Below are 16,742 nucleotides of genomic sequence, written 5' to 3' on the forward strand. Positions count from 1 at the left end.
TTCAATGTCAAAAAATTCGCTGTCAAAAAAATTTGATGTTCACATCCGGGGGACTCAGGCGTAAAAAATCGATCCTGGCCAAAATCGAACCAACGCCCAGCCAATCACGTGGCGCTCCTCCGGTCATGTGACGCAGACGGTTCTCCTCACAAGACCGGGGTCAACCAGGGCTACCAGCATGAACGACGGCGCTTCAGTGAGTGTATTAATCCTTTTTGTCCTGTATGTGGTTTGTTTTTGTGAGAGTCAGTAAGCTGTAATGCATGCCGTTAGCTGCGCTAGCACAGCGTTAGCCGCGCTAATACAGCGCTAGCACAGCGTTAGCCGCGCTAATACAACGCTAGCACAGCGCTATCACAGCGTTAGCCGCGCTAATACAACGCTAGCACAGCGCTATCACAGCGTTAGCCGCGCTAATACAGCGCTAGCGACGCTAATACGGCGCTAGCCGCGCTAATACAGCGCTAGCCGCGCTAATACAGCGCTAGCCGCGCTAGCACAGTAATAAGGTCATACAGACAGCACGTTCTGCAGCTGGGTAGTTGAGTAACAATTTTATAAACGCACAAATGGGTGGAAGTGTGATTTATGCGCCCAAAAATGCAGTTAAGTCACAGAGCAGTGTAAAGAAACTGGTCACCTAGCAAACTGAATTAGTCTAGGTAACACTTTGTTTATTATGTGTGTTTTCTGCTCAAGTTAATGTCCTGGTTTGATTCATTTTAAATTATTCCTGATCTTGAAAGGTTTTAAACTGTGCAGTCAAAGTAGTTACAACTGTGAGCGAATAGCTTGAAATGAACTGCCCTAGACTGCCCTGTTCATAACCCACCATTCTTTCACAGCTGTATCAAGAGTTATTGTCCAATGATAGTGATAAATGCAGCCCATTTTTTCAACTGTTTCCTGTTTAGTATGCGTACCCTACATTGTTTTTGATCATTTGTTGTAGCCATTTATTTAATCAATTTTAATCCACTCCATAGCAACACCGTCTGAACTGACCAGTCTGGTGAAATTCTGGACTGGATGGGAGACTCGACCAAGAACTCTCTCCTCAGAAGTAGTGAATGGCAGATACCTGACAGCCTCCACCTGCTATGAGACCTTACATTCCCAGGACATTACAAGGTATACACATCATTTAAGACTGACATCCTGGCCTGTATTTGCACTTGCCAGTCAAGATATGTTAGGTGTTGGTCTCTAGTTAGTTTTACTTGACCGACAAAACTAAGTGCACTTTTGGATTCCCTCCCCTACCTGTTCTCCCAACTCACCTGACAGGTTATCTGGCTCAAGTATGCGTGTTTCTGCCATACATTTAAAGTATCTGAAGTTAAGAATATTTCTGGTGAACAATACATGCAATCACAGCATTAAAGCAGGAGTTAAAAATGAACTGGACTGTACTGACTTTATTTTCTCACTGGTGAATGGGATGAAAATCCGTTGCAATATTACAAAACAGCAGCCTATAAATATATATATATATATATATATATATATATATATATATATATATATATATATATATATATATATATAGTATGCCAAATACTGTCAGAGCAAAAAATATTTATAAATTGCCCGTCACTGTCAACCTACTTCAACAGGCATTTTTTTGCACATTGAAATTTGAGGTTGTTTGAATGACACTATCTCAGAACAATGATGAAGAATGTATAATACCGAACAAGTAGATCAATAATCTCAGATTATGGGTGAGTTGAAATATGAAAAAAATGAAGTGGTCTATGAAAAGTCCAATCTTTCAAACCTGACATGTTGTTTTGTGTAGTTTCTTTGTAAATTAGCCCTGCATCCAATCATTACCATGACATTGGCATAATGGAACCATGACCACATATATCCTTCTGAATATAGTGGCATTTTTCCAATGGCAAATTTTCATGCTTTGACAGATACAGTGGTGGAAAAAAGTTTTCAGGCACCTTGAAAATTTTCCACAATCTCAAATATTATCGTGAAATATTTGTTGGAAAGTCTTTTGTGTTTCAAAAGGTGTGACTGCATTAGACAGACACAAATGATGCTTTTTTTGTTTATTGTTTACATGACTAACAAAACTAAATTCTACCAAAATGACCCAATACTCAAAATTTCTAATTTTCAAGGAACCAATCAATTTCAAGTTTTTATTGACTTTTTTAGGATTTGTTTAGTATTATGGCTGTGACTGAACTAATAGAAATTGCATGTGAAGACCTCAGAGGGATTCTTAATGCAATATTTCACAAATGTATGAGGTGTCCAAAAACTTTTTTCCACCGCTGTATTTAATCGCAGTCGGATATGCTTATGTTAGCAAGACAAATAAATGAAAACTTCAGGCTTTTATCTTGAATTATTCTTGAGATCTTACATATATATTATATATATAGCCTCAAATTTGAATGTGAGAAAAAAAAATACTGAAACTAGGTCTATGGTCCACTTAAAAATATTTCAGCTAATATTTCACAGATACCATTATCTATAAATGGGACAGACATATTAAGTTCCAGTAAGTTGTAAAGGTGCTCTGGGGATGTGACCATTCTTTGCTGCCCAGCTGCTCGTCTCTCTGAGTGCACAGTTGCAATGTACTGATTCCTGTTTTCTTTTTCTGAGCTGTTAAGATGGTGTAGCTGTGTCAGTGCATTTAAAATAGCTGGGCAAACTTCTACTTGGTTAGATAAAGCATTTAAAAATACAAGTTCTTGTGTGCAAGTGAACTCTAAGAAGTCCAGTTCCAGAGGCATGCGTCTGAGAATATGCTCCAAACGAGAACAAAGTCTCACATAAAGATGATTTAACAATAGTTCCTAGAACAGAGAAAAACAAAGCTATATAATGCAAACCACCAATGGGAAAAATGACTTAACCTGACTGAAAGACTAGACTGCCTCATTAGACATTTCTTTTAGAACAAATTAAGAGGAGGTTACACATACTGAACAGGAAACGGTTGAAAAATGGGCTGCATTTATCTATCATTGCACAGTAACTCTTGATACAGCTGTGAAAGAATGGTGGGCTATGAACAGGGCAGTCTAGGGCAGTTCATTTCAAGCTATTCGCTCACAGTTGTAACTACTTTGACTGCACAGTTTAAAACCTTTCAAGATCAGGAGTAATTTGAAATGAATCAAACCAGGACATTAACTTGAGCAGAAAACACACATAATAAACAAAGTGTTACCTAGACTAATTCAGGTTGCTAGGTAACCAGTTTCTTTACACTGCTCTGTAGGGTTGCCACCCGTCCCTTAAAATACGGAAACGTCCTTTATTTGACAATTAATTGTTGCGTCCCGTATTGAATCAATACGGGACGCAAGTTGTTCCGTATTTTCATAAATGCCCCATACACGTCTGTCACACACTCATCAAAACTGCATAATGAATAAAATAAAACACAGGAAATATTAAGGGCAGCCAATTTCATCTTCGTAGGACCTTTGTAGCGAGGACCCGATGCCAGGTCCAGTGGACAGACTTCAGACGTCTCTGCATGTCCGGTCCTGTCCGGTCCTGTCTCTGGTTGCCTGGTTACAGACGCTGCTGCACCCGCACGTTTAAAGATAAAGATAAAGATAAAGTTCTTTATTTCTCCCCACTCCAGGGGAAATTTACATTGTTACAGCAGCTTTATTTACAATATATACAAGGGTGGCAAAATTTTTTAACAGAAAAAATAAAAATAAAAATAAAGTTTAAAAGTGCAGAGATGTGCAGTGCAAAAATGTCTACACCTGAAACTCCACCACGTCTAAAGAAGCAAAAACGTTTGCAAATGTACAGACTGGAGTGGGAAGAGTGGAACCCTGGCAATGGATACAAGGCAAACTGTGTTTTCTGTTGCTCATGGACTGGCTGAAGTAAGGCAGCATCAGGAGACAAACATGGAGGAAATATGAGAACAGAGAGAACCCAACCAGCAGGTCACAGTTTATCATCATCTAATCATCTCCTGAAGTCCATATGGTAAGTGGACATCATGATGAGATCAGCTAGATTTCCTACAGTATATGACTGTGAATTTACCAGAGGATGCTTATAATAATGCTGATGTGGCTGTAGACGCTACACTATTTTAGTGACTCAGTAAATGCCTAAGTTGGTTATTATTTTTTAATGCTTTTTAGTTTTTAATAAACATTTATTTAATAGCCTATATTTAATCAAACATGGGCTTTGCCAAAAAAGAATATTTCATTGCACAAGTAAAAGTATAGTAATTAAAACTGTTCAGTTTATTATATGTTGCTAAAAAACACAAAAAACACATCATAGTAATATGTCAATTAAAAAAGCCTATAGTATAGCATGTTCCCAACAAACGTCATAGTATAGCATGTCGCCCAACAAACGTCATAGTATGGCCTTTGGTCCAGAAAATGTCCATAGTATAGCATGTTGCCCAACAAACGTCATAGTATAGCATATCGCTCAAAAAATGTCATAGCCTTTGGTCCAGAAAATGTCCATAGTATAGCATGTCGCCCAACAAACGTCATAGTATAGCATGTCCCTCTGAAATTGTCATAGTTTAGCATGTTGCTCTTAAAACGTCATAGTATAGCATGTCACTCAAAAAATGTCAGAGTGTAGCCTTTGGTCTAAAAATGTCATACTATAGCCTGTCGCTCCAAAAACGTCAGAGTATAGTCTTTGGTCCAACAAACGTCATAGTATAGCATGTCGTTCAGAAAACGTCATAGTATAGCATGTCGCTCTAAAAATATCAAAGTGTAGCATGTCGCTCTATAAACGTCATAGTATAGCATGTCGTCCAAAAAATGTCATAGTATAGCCTTTGGTCCAACAAACGTCATAGTATAACATGTCGCCCAAAAAACGTCATATTATAGCCTTTGGTCTAAAAACATCATAGTATAGCATGTCGCTCAGAAAACGTTATAGTATAGCATGTCGCTCTAAAAACGTCATAGAAAATCCTTTAGTCCACAAAACGTTGTTATGTCTCGGCTGTCTGAAGTAGGTGACGAGCAACACAAAAACAGTACAAACGCTGGTTTCCAGAGGGTTTGATGAGTATTTATTTGAAAGACTAAGTTTACAACAACACAACATGTGAGGGGGTTAAAAGCAAATGGGTGTTAGTAAAATAAAAATAAATAAACAGAACTAAAAGTGAACTTCATGTTGACATTGATGGGCATTCCAACCAGGAACAAAGTAAAAGATAATCAATACCAAAAAAAACTCTTCCTGTTCACCTCTTAAAACCCAAAAACACACCGCAGTAGCACCCGAAACTAAAACTACCAGTGGGTTCCCTGTTTTCCTTTCTGAACAATTCAAAGGTCCCTCTCTATCTCCCCACACATCCACCAACCACTGGAACACATCTCCAAAGTTCTGTCGGGCCAGCTCAGCTTCCCCTCAGAAGAAGTTCCACCACCTGCCAGATGAAGGAGCCTTTTGAGAGGCAGCTGGCATCGTGATTGGACTGTACTTTGGTCTGTTCCAATCCAGCTTCAGCTCCAGAGACGGCAGGCGGGACGAGTCAACGGAGGCCTGGTGGACGAAGGCATGAAGCTGAGTACAATCCAGAAAACAACAGAGGAGGAGTGCAGCAGCCCAGAGCCAGAACAACCACAGTAGCATCGTATGTCTCTTAGAAAACATCATAGTAGAGCCTTTGGTATGAAAAAACGCCATCATATACATCGTATATTGTACAAATAACAAGTCAAAGCAAAGAGACATACATTGTAGAATTGTAGTAATTGTGGGCTGACTGATTTACTGATTATCAGTATTTTATTTTTTTCACTGATTTATGGTAATAAATACATTTAAAAATGGCACTACTTTTGCTCTGAACCTTTATCTACCTGTGGTCGCTCTGTCTTCTGGAGTGATTTGATTGGTTATCCGTCACAAATAAAACTCCTTTAACTTAACATCTGTAAACAAAACAAAAACGTATCAACAAAGTTTTCTGTTAGAGTTTGTGTTCTTCTGAGTTTAACTCCAAGATTTTAAATATTTTCATTGACTACAAATGAATATCTACTCCAAATGCCTCACTAATAATCATTATCAGCCTTAAAAAGCCCACAAAACACCCCTCTATGCTCGACCACACTTAGTACAGTCCGGTTCCCCCTTCTATAAATCTGCTTGGAATCTTCCACTTCCTGTTTGTCAAAGTGGCCTTCTACCTGGACAGGTTTTGTTGGAGCTCATACAACAAACATTTTGGGTAACTGCACTTTAATATGGATGGATGACACTGAATTAGAGTCTGTTTTAATGAGACTGAGTTAAGATGTGTAGCTCTGTCATTAAATAGTAAATTATTTCTCAGAATTCACAGAGAAAAGTCTGAAATGTTTGCTAGGTTAGCGTCCCACATGTTCTTTGGCTTTAGCTAAAGCTAACTCTCTCCAACTTCTGGATCTTTTGAGTTGCTTGTTGTTAAAATATCTTGCTAGAGGTGCTGAAGCTCAGAAAGTCTGAGATGTTTGTTCAAAATCAGCTCATTCTCAAGTCTGATCTGAACTGTCCTCTTTTGTTTGAACTTTCCCTAAACTTAGGAGTTCATGACAGAGCAGCACATCCAGACTCAGTCTCATTTATGTAGAGATTAAACTTCAGTGTCATTCATTGATGTTAAAGTGCAGTTTTTCAAATGTTTGTTGCACATGCTCCTGACCAAACCAGTCCAGGTGGAAGACGATGTGAAGAGAAAGCTCCAGAGGATGAATATCACACATTTACATTGGAAATAAATGTCCTTTAATTAGACATTGTCATGCAAAAGTTGGATTTCCCTTTAATGATGTTCAAATCTTTGTTGACTGTTTCGTGGATGTTGGTTTCTAAATGTTTTTTGACACTCGGCCTCAAAGATTAAAACCTTTTACGGCTCACAAGCTGCAGCAATTCACACATTATCAACTATCCTTCTGACTAAACTAAGACAAAAGTAAAAAACTGCCTAATTCCTGCATCATGAATGTAAATCTTTTTGGTTTTTATGACAGTAAACTGAATATATTTGGGTTTGACATTTTATAAACCAAAACAAGAAATGAATTACTGGAGAAAACAATCAACATATTAATGGTCAAAGAAAATGTGTTTTCCAACATATATGGCTGAATTACGCCAACATTACAAGATACATACAATTTTAATTCAATTTTATTTATATAACGCCAATTACAGGTCAAATTGTCTCAAGACACTTTATTTTTCCATTTTTTGTCATATTTAAAATATGACAAAGTAAGAAATTTAAACCTCTTGACTAATCCAATTTATTATTTCGTTTTTAAGAGACTAATCGACAACTAAAATAACTTTCTCCACTAAAACGAATAAACATGAGGTCAAATAGAAGGAAATGTTTTAAATACTGCAGTCCCACGATGACAAGAATAAAGTTTCTCAACAAAAACTAAATCTGCTGGTGGATTCCGTTAAAGTCCTAATAAATGATAATAAAGTGTGATACTAAAGGTTTGTGGTGCTAAAAATGTCAAAGTAAAGATATTAAGTTGAACATCTGGATGGAGGTTGATAAAAGTTGACCTTCCTTCATTTCTCTGGAGAGACGCCGTGGATTTTATGGATGCTGGTTAAAGACCTGCTCTTCTAGTGGTCTTCCTTCTAGTCGCTGTAAAAAGTCAGTCCATCCTGGCCGACCTCAACACCTCTTCATGACAACTTGTTCTGCCTCCGACCTGGTGGAAACTCCAGAAACTCGGGAAAACCCATGGAGACTCGAAGAACTCGTGGAGACTCGAAGAACTCGTCGGGCGGGGGAAGGTGTGGTGGGTGGTGGGGGAGTAGAGGGGGGAGGCCGCCACCCACCTCCCCGCCTACTCTCCGCCCAGACTCCACCCAGACTCCGCCTCAGCTCCACCCATGTGGTCACTTCGGAAACTACGATGCCAAAGGGACGACGAATTTATTTCTTTGTATCTGATCTGTAGCTCAGTGAGTTAAGGATTTGCCTATGGAGCTGCAGGTCGCTGGTTCAAGACCAGACCCTTCTTAAGTTTTATCAAAATCCTGACAAAGACAAAGAAAGAAAAGTGCCGGTGGCGGGTCTCGAACCTGCGACCTACCAGTTGGTAGTCTTCTTCTTATCCTCCTGAGCTACTCGCTCAGATACTAATTCTTCTTTTTTTTGCGCATTTATCATCTATTTTTTGTCGTTTTCAAGTTTTTTTTTTAACTCGAGTCTCGACTCGACCATTTTTCTCAGGAGGTTGGACTTTTGCCTTTGTGCTGGAGGGTGGAACCCTCAGTTCCAAGACTTTCCAAAGCCTCCACACCTCCCGAGTCCTCAGGACCTGAGCTTTCACACAGTCTGAGGGCTGAAATTTTCTAAGTCCCACAGTAGGTCTCTGTTAGATTGAACTTTCAGACAGTCCAAGGACTGATATCTTCTAAGTTCCTGAGTAGTTCTCAGTTAGTTTGAACCTTCAGACAGTCTGAGGACTGAAATCTTGAAAGTTCCTGAGTAGTTCTCTGTTAGTTTGAACCTTCAGACAGTCTGAGGACTGATATCTTCTAAGTTCCTGAGTAGTTCTCTGTTAGTTTGAACATTTCGACAGTCTGAGGACTGAAATTTTAAAAGTTTCTCAGTACTTCTCTGTTAGTTTGAACTTTATGGTTAACAGAAGCCTTAAAACTTGTGACCATGAGTCTTGATTTCACATTTAGATCATCCATCTGAGTTCTTCTCAGACCTTCACCTGTGGGTTTTTTAGAAATCCTCAACAAACTTTGATTCTCTTCACTGAACAGTAAAGTTTGTGGAGATCAGAAGGTAACATTAGTTTGATCAATGCCTTCAACTACTAGTAGACTTTATCTGGAAGCAGTTTTCTGAAATGAGTTCTTAGTAAATCTTTCCACAATCAAACCAAGAACATAGAAAGAGGAAACATTTGAAAAAACAACTTGATGTTTTCATTTCAGACGAGAAAACACTTTAAGAACTTTATCTGTTTTTGCTCTTTTGATCATTTTATTGCTTCTTCTGTTTAATTTGATCTTCTAAAGTTTAACTGGTGACTTTTCAAATGTTTTGTCTTTAGTTTGATTCTTAAATGTTTAGTTTTGCTCTTTTCTCACCTTTTATTCTTTTCTAATGTCTGATTTGATTTCCAAATGTTTTGTCTTTTTAATGTTTGTTTTTTCAAATGTTTTATCGGCTTGTTTGAAAAATTTCCTTTTCTTTCCCCGTGTTTAATTTTTTGATTAAATCTTTAAGGTTTTTCTTTTTAAATGTTTTACCATCTTTCAATGTTTAATTTTCTTTTTAAATGCTTCATTGTATTTTCTGTTTAATTCCTATTTAAAGTTTTATTGTCTATAAGATTTAGTTTTCCAATTAAACATTTAATTTTTAATTCAATGTTTTGTATTTTTAAAGGTTTAATAATCTAATTTAATGTTTTGTATTTTTAAAAAAAATGTTTAATATTCTTAATTTTATTTTTTAAATGTTTAATTATCTAAAGTATTTAATCTTTAATACTTCATATTTTTGTTTAATAAATTTTGTTTAATTTCTTAATTACATGTTTTGTATCTTCGGTTTAATTATTTAATTATTTTGTCTGTTTAATATAATTTAATTATATATAATGTTTAATTTTCTTTTTAAAAGTTTTGTTGTATTAAATGCTTTTTTCCTTTGATTCAATTGCTTTTTTAAAATGTAGTTTATTTCTTTAATCTTTTTTTTCTGTCAAGACTTTAACCTCAACCTTAGAAATTAAATAAACCCTTAAATCACAATGAAAATACAATCATGAGTTAGTCAATTATTCAGTTTATCAATCCAACTTTATTTGTTTAGCACCTTTCACACAGATGACAAAACTAAACAAGCAAAGAGAAAAAACTATGCTAAAACTATGATTAAAACAAAAAACATATTTTTAAAAAAAAGATTTTACATCGTAATAAAATATGTTGTGTCCAGGGGATGGAGGGAGTTTATTGAAGTCTTCTTGGGCTCACATGGCAAATCATTTAAAATATAAACTTTATATTCAGTCTAAGAAAACTGCAGAGTGACAGAAGAACCAACAATATCTCCCGTTTTCTCCTTTAATGAGTCGATTCTTGTGCTTTCAGACTAAAGAACTACAGATTCTTCACAACCTGCTCAAACTCTTGGTACAGGATCTCACCACACAGGTCAAGAAGGTTTCCATCTCATTTCTACTCTGAAGCTCACCTTCTCCTGCTCAAACTGCTGACAAATGTTTCTGCTGCTCTAAAGTCTGGTCTCCAGAACTTCCTAAAAACTCTCAAAGTCTCTTCTGCTGCAGGTTGCTTTGTAGAACTGTTCCAGAAAACCTCACTAAACCACATGGAGGAGCTTCAAGATAGTCATCCAAATGAAACCATACAAAAACCAAACTAGCACAACCCAAACACTAAAGTCTCCTGCAGCCTACCAGAGAACCTCTGAGAACAGAGAATCAGGACAGGAACTCTTACCTTCTGGACAACCAACACTGGTTCTCAAACAAGAATACAGAATGTGTCTGACCAAAAACCTCTGAAGACTCACTACAGCCAAGATAAAGACACAACTCAGCTGCACCAAATCCACTAATCACTGCACACATTAGCACCATGTGCTAACTGTGGCTAAAGAACCACATTTACCAAGACAACTATCCAGTACAAAGCCCTAAAACACACCAAGAAACACATTAAAGATGATTTTACTGCTGGAAGCTGCAAGCCAACGCCTAAAGAACAGACTAAAGCAACAGAGCCAAACCCGGTTCACTGGTGAAGAGAAGCAGAGGAAATGTTTGTCTACAGCTAAATAAAGCAGGAAGACACTGAGCTGCTCAGGTGTTCCTGATAACACCAAGCAGCCACCTGGACAGCCAATAGGAACACAGCTTACTGGGAGTCCAGAGGGTTGGGTTAGTGAAGGAAATTTAGTTTAAAGTTGAGGCAGAAAGTTAACAAATAAAGTTGAAAACCACCTTCTGATACCTGAAATCTCTGAGTTTTCACACAAAGAATGCCTGAACATGTCAAACTGGTTCCATAGTAGAACCGTCATTGTAAAAACTTCATAGTATGGTGTGTTGCTCAAAAAACATTAGGACCCGGCTGTCTAGGGTCGCCGAGGAGCAACACAAAAACAGGTGGTATATTCCACCCAACATCCTTGAACATAAACTTAAAAAGTTCGTTCAAAGGAATATTCCACCCAAAATTCTTCAATGTACTCAGCACTCAAACACCCACAGACAGGAGGCCTGCTGGACCGAGGCTCGGCGGCGTCCTCAGACCCACGAGTCGGGAAGTCGCTGAACTTGTTGGTCCGGTTTGAAGGCCTCTGTGTGGTCCAGTAGAAGTCCACGTAGTCGGTGTTGGCTTTGAACCGCAGCGACTGGCCTCCATCAGGTGGACCGGCTCATCCTCGTAGGACTCCTCCTGTAGCCTTGAGGGAACCACAGGAACATTCAGTAGCTGTTGGAGTTCTTCCTGTCAGGCTCATGGTAGAACGGCTCTGAACAATCTTGTACTTGTCTTATCTGGAACAATCTTAACAGCCTAAACTGTTAACAGCGGTGTAAAGAAGCAAACACACAAGCATTGATTAGGACACAAACTAGATTTATTTTAGAAAACAAATCAGCTTAGAGGCATTTGTTCACACACGTGGCTGAATAGGAGGCCGTCCAATCAGATTGGAGGTCTTCACTCTGTAGGTTGTTTGTTGGGTGAGACTCTTGGACCTCCATCAGCTGACGTGGACGTTTGATGGTCTTCCTCTCTAGTGCCAGATGATTCATCCATGAATTCAGCAGCTACAGACTGAAATGAAGCTCATGCTGCCGTTATTGAATTCCTGTTCCAGATCAAATGTTCAGAGCTCACCTTGAATGCATGCCGTCTGCTGTCTGATAGTTTTTCTCATTGTAGTCTTCAATAAAGTCTTTTTCCTCATGTCAGGATGTGGTGAGACCCTTTCTCAGTCGCTGCAGACGTCCCTCATTGTGCATCTCCAGAGAAGAAACAGAAAAACTGGTCACTGCTTCAGCATCACAAACGCTCTCCAGCATTTAGTGTTTTAGGAATTCATTCATTGTGTTGTGAACTTTGAAGGAGCAGAAACTTTACAGCTGCCAAAGATATGAGCTCCAATTCTGGATGTTTTAGGAAATGAAGTTCATCAAATGAACACTTGATTTTTGCTGATAACTCTCATTAAATTACTGAAGAAATCTAACATAAAAACCTGTAAACTCTCAGGCAGCTTTTGTTAAAGTTTGTCTATAATTCTATCATCATGTTCTGGAACCAGGATTCTGCAGAAGTTCCTTCAATCAGATACTTGTGTGTTTCTATTTAAGGCCTCAGGTTTGAACGTACAGCAGAGGATTAGAAAGGAGTGATTTATTGTTTAAATCAGTCCAGTAAATGTTTGGAGTAAAAATGATTAAAATTTTGATTTAGATAGATTTGTGTCAAAGAATATTGTAGAGTCTCACTTAACTATATCCAAATGAGTTCAGTGTATTTACATTTTATAGAATATTTGATTTCTTAATCTTAATACTGTAGAGTCTGACCCTAAATATTATAATGATGTAAATCTAAATAATCAATAATATTGCAGTGCAGAGTCATAAACTTTAATTAGTTAAACTTAAATAATAAATATCACTGTACAATCTTAACCTCAACATTCATATTACTGAGGTAAATTTACATAAATCATGATATTCTAGTCTTAACTGGAATATGTCTAACATGAATCTTTTTGTATTGTGCTGATAAACAACAATAACCCGACTTTCAGTTATTTATTAACTGTGTATTGGGTAGTACAGAAGTATTAGTACAGAATATTATTTCTTGCTTTATGTGTGATAATTGGCAGTAAACATTTTAAGAAGTGGAAATTGACAGGGTTGTAATAGTGCTGTTCTTGCACAATATTTGTCACTTAATTGCCCTCAGGATGCTGTCGTTGAGCTACCAGTTTTACAGAACAGGCAGATGTTGCAGCTAATGATGTTGTAATTCACATAAACAAGGAAACAAGTCCATCATAATTTGAATGTTAACAGTCCAAAATGAAAAGGTCATATACAGCTTTCCTATTGGGTTAAAGAGCCAAAAAAAACCCCATGAAAAATACTTTGTAAAAGCGAGAGGTCGGTAGCAGCTTTAATTTTTTCTGACAACCCCCCCCCCCCCCAAAATATCTGTTGTACCCCACTGTGCCCCCTGCCCCCCACTAAAATTGATCTGGATCCGCCCCTGTCTGACATGAAAGCTCGGATCGTTCTGCAGTTACTGTCCTCAACGAGCAGCAGGTGGCGCTGTGAGCTCCTCCCCTTCCCAAAGCACAGCCGGTCAGTCTCGTGACCTGCAGCATCCCACTGTCTGATTAGAGGAGACCCACATCACTCCATGTCCAGACGGCAGATGAATCAAAGTCTCTGCAGATCCCATCCTGCTTACAGAGCGGGATGGAAATGAAAATGTTTCTTCACTGTCACACTAAAATAAATCACTGCATTTAGCCTCTAGTTCAGAAACATATTTTGGGTATTTTAAACTCACTTTTTGTCTCTCCCACAATGTTGATTACAATTACATGCAAACGGGAAATTATGCAAATTAGGCGATGACATCATTTAGCGACTTCGAGTGACTTTTAGGACAGCCAATAGCTACTTTCCTTCCTGAGGAGTTGAGAACACTGGTCAAAACATAAACGATACCTCTTTCCCACCGTTGTAAGGTAGACAATGTGCTACAAGCCCAGTTTTATCAACAGTAGCTGTCTTTCAAGCTGCATGAATAACATTGATGTCTATGGAGTGAACAGGGACTGTGTGCAAATTGCAAAACTGCTGCAACAGCAAAGAGAGACACAAATATTCAATAGCTTCTCTCTGATACACTGTAGTGTCACCAAAATCACTGCAGCCTTCAACTGGCTCCTGTTGACACCAATGTTATTTCTGCAGCTTGAAAGACAGCTACTGTTGATAAAACTAGGCTTGTAGCACATTGTCTACCTTACAGCGATGGAAAAGAGGCATCGTTTATAATGAGTTATTGATGGTGGAATTCTGAATCTGTGAATATTTTCCGATTTTCCTGAACTGTCGCCCCAAGGAGCCGTGGTGGGCGTCCTTTATTTTCATTTCTGAAAGGTGGCAACCCTACTGCTCTGTGACTTAACTGCATTTTCGGGCGCATAAATCACACTTCCCCCCTTTTGTGTGTTTATAAAATTGTTACTCAACTACCCAGCTGCAGAACGTGCTCTCTGTGTGACCTTATTACTGTGCTAGCGCGGCTAACGCTGTATTTGCGCGGCTAGCGCTGTTTCAGCGCGGCTAACGCTGTGATAGCGCTGTGCTAGCGTTGTATTAGCGCGGCTAACGCTGTGATAGCGCTGTGCTAGCGTTGTATTAGCGCGGCTAACGCTGTGCTAGCGCTGTGCTAGCGTTGTATTAGCGCGGCTAACGCTGGGATAGCGCTGTGCTAGCGTTGTATTAGCGCGGCTAACTCTGTGCTAGCGCAGCTAACGGCATGCATTACAGCTAACTGACTCTCACAAACACAAACCACATACAGGACAAAAAGGATTAATACACTCACTGAAGCGCCGTCGTTCATGCTGGTAGCCCTGGTTGATCCCTGTCTTGTTAAGTGAACCGTCTGCGTCACATGACCGGAGGAGCGCCACGTGATTGGCTGGGCGTTGGTTCGATTTTGGCCAGGATCGATTTTTTACGCCTGAGTCCCCCGGATGTGAACAGCGAATTTTTTGACAGCGAATTTTTTAACATTGAATTTTTTGATGGTGAATTTTGAACATTGAATTTTTTGATGGCGAATTTTGAACACTGAATTTTTTGATGGTGAATTTTGAACACATCGAATTTTTTTGATGGCAAATTTTGAAGACATTGAATTTTTTTGATGGCGAATTTTGAAGACATTGGATTTTTAATTGGTTTTTAGAATTTTGATGAGCTAAATTCAGGCATAAAAAATTCACATACGTAATTTTGATGCAAAAAAATTCAAGGTAAGAAATTCAGCAGCTTTTAAAATTCAGAATCTGATGAGTCTGATTTGCTTCCATACTTTACAGTCTACTTTTCATTAACATGAGAATACATTATTAGTACATCACTAGTAATGGTCCTTCAGTGCAGCAGAGCAATATGAGCTGTCACTGTATAACACGCTATAAATCTGTAAACATAAATAAGTTATGTAATAAAGTCATTTGAGGTTTGTCTTCTGTGAGTCCAATATGAAACTGATGGAGGATATAGAGGTGCTGATGGAGGCTCTGCTCTACTTTGGTAGTCAATTCAATTCAAGTCACATTTACATAATATTATTAATAAACCATTTTTATCAGACAGATTCCCTTCAAAGCGTTCTACATGACAGAGTGAACCACATGGACTTAAACAAGAGGTTAAACCCTGAACAAATACAATACGGGATTTAATGTGTTTAAATCCTGGCACAGGAAACAACTGAGTCCTTTGTGGCTAAGAAATAGTTTTTTGAAGCTGGACACAGATTGGATAGCTGTTTCCAGTCTTTCTGCTAAGCTAAGCTCAGCTAACCTGCTGCTTACAACAGCTCTATACCTGGCATACTGACATTAAAGTGACCTTTTCATCTCGCTCTTGAAAGTGAACTATGCTACACTAACCAGCTGCTGGTTACCGGGTCATTAATATTTATTTATTTAGCTCACTCTTGGCAAGAAAGTGAATAGCACTGTTTAATGGTTAACTGTTTCCTGCTTTTTAAAGCTAAGCTATGATTCATAAAATAGGACACACCATGCTCTTTTGAATCAGCCTTTTTGCAAGCATTGTTGTGTTATATACTCTGTATGCTAAATAAATGCTGCACAATCATTGTCTAAATGTTTTCATCATTTGTACACCTAACAAAAAGGTCCCTGGCTGCATTCCATGACAGGGTTTACAAGTAATGCACAGCTCTTAACTCAGCTCTTATTATTATTGATATAAATTATGACTCTTGTTTAAATCACTGCTGTTCTACTGAGAGCTAGTTAGCCACATGTTGTCACAGCAAGCCACAACAGAGCAGCTTCACACTGAGAAACCCCACCATGAGAAGGTGATCGAGTAGAAGGTTGATCCAGACCTTCACTATGCTCAACGCCAGAGAGAAACGATTTGCTTCAAACTACTCAATCTAAATGTTAGTTCTTGGTGTCACACAGTGTTTAAGTGTCATTTTCGATCTTCATTCAACACCGGTTGTACATAGTAAAATATCCATCCATTATCTACACACCACTTAATCCTCATCAGGGTCATGGGGGGTGGAGTCTATCCCAGCTGACTGAGGGTGAAGGCAGGGGACACCTGCACAGGTAACAGTCTATCACAGGGCTACACACAGAGACAAACAATCACATTCACATTCATGGAGACTCCATGCAGGAAGATCCCAGGAAGGCCGGGACATGAAGCGGAGATCTTCTAGCTGTGAGGTGACAGTACTAACCACTGAGTCACTGTCAGCCCCACAGTAAAATATGTTTGTTAGAATTAGTCTGAGCTCAGATTGGTTGCTTACTAGCCAAGATAGTGAAGCTGTCTATAATATGGATGAATAAAGTAGTTGCGTTGATACAAATACCTCAAGACAACACAACTGACGGACTCATAAAGAAAGCC

At 38.6% G+C, this 16,742-nt stretch overlaps 1 long non-coding RNA gene across 1 annotated transcript; it reads right to left on the reverse strand.

Annotated features, from left to right (window-relative positions):
• Positions 1-11,632: 11,632 nt before the first annotated feature.
• On the reverse strand, positions 11,633-14,700 carry LOC129349091 (uncharacterized). Its single transcript, XR_008601946.1, has 2 exons — positions 14,659-14,700; positions 11,633-12,038 (listed from the first exon to the last, which is right to left on the reverse strand). It is a non-coding gene; the product is annotated as an uncharacterized LOC129349091 (long non-coding RNA).
• Between the last annotated feature and the right edge of the window lie 2,042 nt (positions 14,701-16,742).

Source organism: Amphiprion ocellaris, chromosome 6 (assembly GCF_022539595.1).
Source record: "Amphiprion ocellaris isolate individual 3 ecotype Okinawa chromosome 6, ASM2253959v1, whole genome shotgun sequence".
Taxonomy (NCBI): Eukaryota; Metazoa; Chordata; class Actinopteri; family Pomacentridae; genus Amphiprion; species Amphiprion ocellaris.